General features: G+C 38.2%; 1 non-coding gene across 1 annotated transcript; it reads left to right on the top strand.

The window, feature by feature from the left end:
- The first annotated feature begins 6,170 nt into the window (after positions 1-6,170).
- LOC150034682 (small nucleolar RNA R71) lies at positions 6,171-6,277 on the top strand. Its single transcript, XR_016531643.1, has one exon. It is a non-coding gene; the product is annotated as a small nucleolar RNA R71 (small nucleolar RNA).
- The last annotated feature ends 386 nt before the right edge of the window (positions 6,278-6,663 follow it).

The following is a 6,663-nucleotide window of genomic DNA, read 5'->3' on the forward strand; positions in this document are numbered from 1 at the left end:
TTTTTAAAGTTTTTATTTCTTTCTATTTTATTTTTTTTTAATAAACAACAATTAACCCATTACATTTTTTAAAGTAATATGGTTAAATAAAATGGGAAATCAAAGAGAAACAAAAACTTTTGATTCTTAATGTTTCTTCATGAATTTAATCATCATTATCTTCTTCTTTTTCTTCTTCTTCTTGTCATGATTTTTTGTAATTGAATTTTCCTCATCATCTTAGTAGTCAATAAAATATCTCCACATTTCTTCAACAATTTCACTTTCAATTCTTCCAAATTTGAAGGAACGTCAAAGAACAAATCTTCATTCTTCACTAATTCTTGCCAAATATGTTCTAGGAAAATACTCCACTACATGATTTTGTTTTGTTTTTGTTTTTTATTTTTTATTTTTTTTATTATTTCTCACATACTTTTCAAGTACATACATATTTTTCCAAATATTCTTACCATTATTTGATACGTGAATTCAATTAAATAAAATTATAGTTTATAATTTTCTACATATAAATATTGCACTTAACATAAACAAAAGACTATTATTTATATAATCAACAACCTACAACTATTTTAACAGTCATCAGTTTTATAATAGTTGAAGGTGGTTGTCGAAATTGATTATCAAAAATGATTTTCGCCGGAATTTGTAATCGTAGTTAGTTGTCGAAGCATGGAATTTGTCACATTGAAGGTGGTGTTGGAGTTGGTCGCTGGAGTTTGTTGTCGGAGGTGGTTGTCAGAGCCCAAAATTAGTTGTTGGAGTTGGTCGCGCGAAGGTGGTTGTCGAAGTTGATCCTCAAAGATGGTTTTCACTGGAGTTTGTAGTTGGAGATAGTTGTCAAAGCCCAAAGTTGTTCGCATGAAGGTGGTATTGGAATTAGTAATCGAAGATGGTTGTCAGAGCTCAATGTTGGTCATGTGAAGGTGGTCGTTAAAGTTGATTATCAAAGGTTATGTTTGCCTAGTCAGTGGTAGTTGTCGAAGCCTAAAATTGGTCGCACAAAGGTGGTTGTCTAAGTTGGTCGTGTGAAGGTGGTCATAGGAGTCTGTCACCAAAGTTGTCATCGAAAGTGGTTGCTGGAGTCCAGAGTTGGTTCTTGGAGTATGGCAACGGTAGTCAACAATAGTGACCAATGAGTGGAGCTATTGAAAACATTGGAATAAGGGGGAGTTAGAGTGAGTTGGTAAAATATACCAACTTAAAGAGATTCTAAACAACAAGGATGACCACAAATAAATTCAAAAGATATAATTGATAAAGTGATCAACACAATGACCTTATATAGATGGTACACTAAGAAAAGAAATAAACAATATCATCAAATGATTAACAAACTTCATAACTAACTAATCAATTGAAAATAATGTAAATACATAATGAAAAACATTGTAACATATTAGCTTCAATGAGCTCTCTTCAATGTCACACGATAGAGTTGGAGGTTGCCATAATCGAACAAGAAGATTTGTGAATAGTGAATGAAACTATATTAACTCTAAAGAGGCAAGAGCTAAGCTTCTATATTCTACTTCTGTACTAGATCTGGAAATAACAATTTGTTTCTTTGAGGCCCACTAAATTAGATCCTAAAATAACAAATTTTTACAAGCATGCAATTGTTGATTAAAATTAGTTAAAATGTTTAATGGACATTGATGCATTATTTTATGCGGTGATATAATAAAAGGAAATTGCGATGATGGGAAATGCATTGTGCAACAAGTTTTGTCAGTAGAACCAATGTATAAATCCTGCTAAGTTTTTTAGTAAGTCCAGGGTCAAACTCCGAGACTAAGGAAAACAATATGTGGTAATAATTTTTAAGATGACTTTGCGGTAACCAATAAATCAAAGAGTTGTTGGGTTGTTGTTTGCGGTGTAAAAAGTATGTGGCGGATTTGAGAAAAGATTGATTATGCGGCAAATACACTGAGTATACGGAGGAACAGGTTGAGAAGGTCTTTAGCTAGCGTTTTCCGAGAATGCGTTCAAACTATGCGATCATGCTACACTCGTGCGACAACAAATCATTTTTCAATGCAAATGCGGTAACTCCTAATTCTAGGACGCATGCGATAATGTTCATAGAGCTTATTTCTAAGTCTCTACTTCTTGCCTATGCGATGATGCAAGATGCACACAAAGACAAGGTTACCGCATACAATCATAACCTATCTCTAGGATGCATGTGATGCGTTAATAGCAAAGAGTGTTTATTTCTAAGCTCCTATCTCTTGATTATGCGTTTCTAATCTGACTCTCCCGAGCCTAGATTCTAATCTGAATTTTCCAAGCCTAGATTCTATCCCTAGACTACCCTCCCAAGTATCTTTAATGGACGAATGACACATACATAATACAAGATAATCGCATAGAATGGAGATCCCCAGTTATGCTAGCTAAGTGCTTCTCAACCCATTCGACAGATTTAGCTACTCATGCGTAATAAACATAGAGTGAACAGATATAAAGAAGTAAATTCCATTTCTGTAGATAAGTTCAGAGTACAAAATGACAATGGAAGATAAGGATAGAGAGCCTGGTAGCAATTCCTTGCTTCCCGAGGCTTTTACACTCTTAACTCTATTCTGCTCAAAAGATGTTTCTGCTTTCACAAGAGTTGGCCCTCTCTCTCATTTCGACGCTTCCAACACTCTTCCAAGTTCACCAGAATGATCTCTCAGTACAATCTCACTTCCCTCGCTTCTGCCTTCTAAATAAAAGAAAAACTAAGAACAAGACTACTACTGACTATGGAGAAAATTATCTAACTGTTTGAACTTCTTCACTGAAGGTTGCCTTCGGTATTTATAGAGCTTCGGGGTAAAAGGCTTCTTCTCTCTTATGATTGTACTGATGGGATGGCATTAATTCTTTGTCTGATGCACCGAATATTTGTCACCGAACAGTTGAGTGTACTTGCTACAGTAGTTTGTTAACGGCTTGTCAACTTAATTCGGAATCGACTGTCATCAGCTTTTTGTCCCATCGTGATTTATTACACTTTTCACCTAGATGCGCCCACCAAGTTGTGTCGGCTCTATGCGGTAACCTTCTTGAGTAGATATTTTCGAGTGCACATGACCGTATAGCCTTGTGGTAACGCAATCTTTTGATGCGCTCGGCCATTGATTTCTTTGGATTGCATTTTTCGCCTTGCATCAACGCATATTCTGCACAAAAATACATAAGTTAACTGTTTTAATACAATGGACACATGCGACCGCAATATTATGAACTTAATGCTTTTTGACGTAATCTTATATATTTTTTATCAACCAAACCTGCATTGTTTTATAACTTAGCACTGTAATAACGTGCATTTTTTCTCGTTATCACACTCCCAAATTTAAACAATGCTTGTCCTCAAGCATAAGCTAAAGATTTCCTTTAGAAAGTCGACCACAATCTCTTTTCCTAGATTTGTCAAGGATGCCTTATTCAAATCCTATACACCAAAGTTTACTTAATTTTTATCTAGGTCCCTTCTTAAAATATTTCTAAAATTTAGGGACTGTAAGCTTAACCTTCAAAAAGACTTTACTAGATTCTAGGACATCGCATGATTTTTTTCAAAAAAACTTTTTCACAGGGGTGTTAAATGATTATTTTTTTTTATCCTTGCGTATTTTAGACATTATTTTTTTTTCTGATCTTGCACTGATCAAGTGCCTTGCCTTCGTTTTGGCTTGCCCCCATGTGTATCATGCGGACATCCAACTACGAACAAGGCGCTCTTTCCCAGACTAAACTCATGCCCATTTGGCAGTAGAGTTGCAGTCATTTATTTATGCGTTGATCACGATTCCTACCTTCGTTTTGGCTTGCCCCCACGGGTGTCATGCGGACATCCAACTACGAGTACGATCCGATCGCAACGTTATGATTTTTTTTTTATAAGCAAGGCTAAAAATAGCAAGGTCGAAAATGAATACTGCACCCCCAAATTTAAAATGCGGCAATGTCCTCATTGCCAAAAGATTGAAAGAAGTCATGCGATGTTCTTAGGAAGTTTTGTAAAGGGCCAGTTTGAAAGAAAGCTAGTAGACCACTAACTTCTAGAAATATTTCATGAAGTGACTGTCCTAAAATTAAGTTGACTCTAGTGTATACGAAAAAATAGAAGCATGCACTTCATCATTGGCAAAGAGAAATCATGCGGTGACTTACTAAATTGATCAATGTTAAATGATTGTGACAACCAAAGAGGATGCGGTGATAAAATTTTCAAAATTATGATGCGATAGTGAAAAATTTAGAATAAAGTCAAGGAAAGATACAACCACCAAATTTGCATTGTCGCTCGTATTATTTGTTGGCGCATCCTGCCTTGTGGCATTCTACTTTCTTTGGATTGCAGTGATGAAATTAAGTAGTTGCATCTTCGTGTAACACCTCCGCAATTGTTTACCTCGATTGTAAAGAAAACATTGAGAGGGTCAAATAATCATAAAAAAAAAAAAACAGAGTTAGCAAAATCGTTTACCATGATCATTCAACATGATCGCATTATTATTTTTTCTCTTTTTTTTAAGCAATAAACAAGTATGCGATAACAGATGACAGCAAGAGAGTTCATGAAGCATTGATACGAAACAAAAAGGATATTCAAAAGGATTGCATCCCTGATGAGGTTGAGTCGCATAGTAACTCAGGGACTGCTTATTTCAAGCTGGACTTTTCACGTCCACGGTGGCTTTTTCTTCTTTTCTCGATCTTCCAGAATCTTGACTGCCTTAATTCGGAGCCTTTCCCTATTAATGTTCATCACAATTTCCCCCTTACGCACATCAATTTGAGCATGACCGGTCGAGAGGAATGGTCGTCCCAATATGATGGGCACATCTTCATCCGCCTTATAATCCAAAATGATGAAGTCTGCTGGCAAGATGAATTTGTCAATTGAGATTGTGGCATCTTTCAACTCTCCCTCGGGATGTATTCGGGATCTGTCTGCAATTAAGAGAGTCTCCGTTGTGGGCGTGACTTTTCCCATATTCAATCGTTTGAAGATTAATAGCGGCATTACATTTATACTCGCCCCAAGATCGTAGAGTGCTTGGCCACTGTAGACCCCTTTAATAGAGCATGGTATCGTGAAGATTCCTGGGTCGCAAATTTTTGGTGGGATCATATCATTTTGCATTACTGCTAGTGTCACGATCTTTTCTTCATCATTCTGTTTCTTTATCAATCTTTGTGGGAATGGTGGTAGCTGGACTTTTTCTATCTTGCGTTCTAGAGGTTAAAGGTAGACGCAACTTCTGGGTTCCTCTTCTCGGGCTCTTCTGAATTATGAGTCAACGGGTCCTCGGTGGTTACCGCATTCAAGTTGGTTGCGATGGGTTCCTCCCTTCCTTCCGCGGTCATTGTTTCTCTTAGCAAGAAGACTGCTAAGCATTGTTCCTTCCCCATACCCCCAACGTTGCGGTGGAGCTCAGTTGAGCTTGGCAACGCTCCTTGCGGTCTGTTTTTGTGTTTACTCGCTATCTGTCCTAGCTGAAATTCGAGATTTTCAGATGGACGTTGCTTGACTCTGAAGCACTGATTCGTTCTTCTCAATGTACTGCTTCAGCAAGCTCTCTAAGGATGAAGATTGCGGTGCCTGCAAATTGCTGGCTTGGTTATGCGTTGGACCGTTGGTTCGTGGAAAAAAATCGGGTGGCCCTTCTTTTTGCGTCATTGGTTGAAAGCTTTGTTGTTGATTTTTCCATGCGAAATTGGGGTGGTTTCTCCACCCGGGGTTGTACGTATCGGAATAGGAATTATTCTTTATGAAGCATACTGACTGGGGTTTCCTGGGCATTCTTCCATCGGATGTGCATCTCCACAGATGACACAACTTGCGGTCGTTTGAGCAATTGCGTTGACCTGCCCTTTTTTCGCTCCCGTGCTGTTAATTTCGATGCCTTGTATCAAACTCATCATCGCAATCATTTGGTTCTGAAGGGATGCGATGGCCCCATTGTTCGCGTCATTGTCTCTAATTCTTAATCTTAGACCGCTTTCTCTTCAGTCCTCGTGATTTTTTGAGATGCGATCAAGGATATTCTTGGCCTTCTCATAAGTTTTATCCAGTTGACCTCCAACTGCTGCCGCATTGGCAACGGTCTGCGATGTAGGGGTTAATCCTTGGTAAAAAAATCTCCATCTGTAAGTAGTCTGGTAAGTCGTTATGTGGGCAGTCTCTTACCAACCTCTTAAACCTCGCCCAAGCCTCACTGAGGAATTCATCAGTTTCCTGTTCAAAATTCGTAATTAACTTCCTTCTTCTTGCGTTCTCCATTGAAGGGAAATATTTCTTCATGAACTTTTCCACGACTTGTTCCCAAGAAGTTATCTCTCCTAGTTCGAGAGAATAAGCCCATTTTCTTGCTTGATCGCATAAAGAAAATGGGAACAATGTGAGCCGAACCTCCTCGGGCAAGATATTTGGGAACACAAAAGTGTTACAGATCTCAATAAAGCTCTGAAGGTGGGCGTGGGGGTCTTCACCACGCCTCCCTTCAAACTGTCCAGCAATCTGGATCATCTACAGCATAATCTGTTTCATTTCAAACCTCGATCCATCTAGCGCTGACCTCATGATTCCTGGGGAGAAGTCATATAGGTTAGGCAACGCATAGTCCCGAATGGGTCTATTGTGGTCATTCGCCAGAA

This window comes from Benincasa hispida, chromosome 8 (assembly GCF_027475165.1).
Source record: "Benincasa hispida cultivar pf3 chromosome 8, pf3_genome.v1.1, whole genome shotgun sequence".
NCBI lineage: Eukaryota > Viridiplantae > Streptophyta > Magnoliopsida > Cucurbitales > Cucurbitaceae > Benincasa > Benincasa hispida.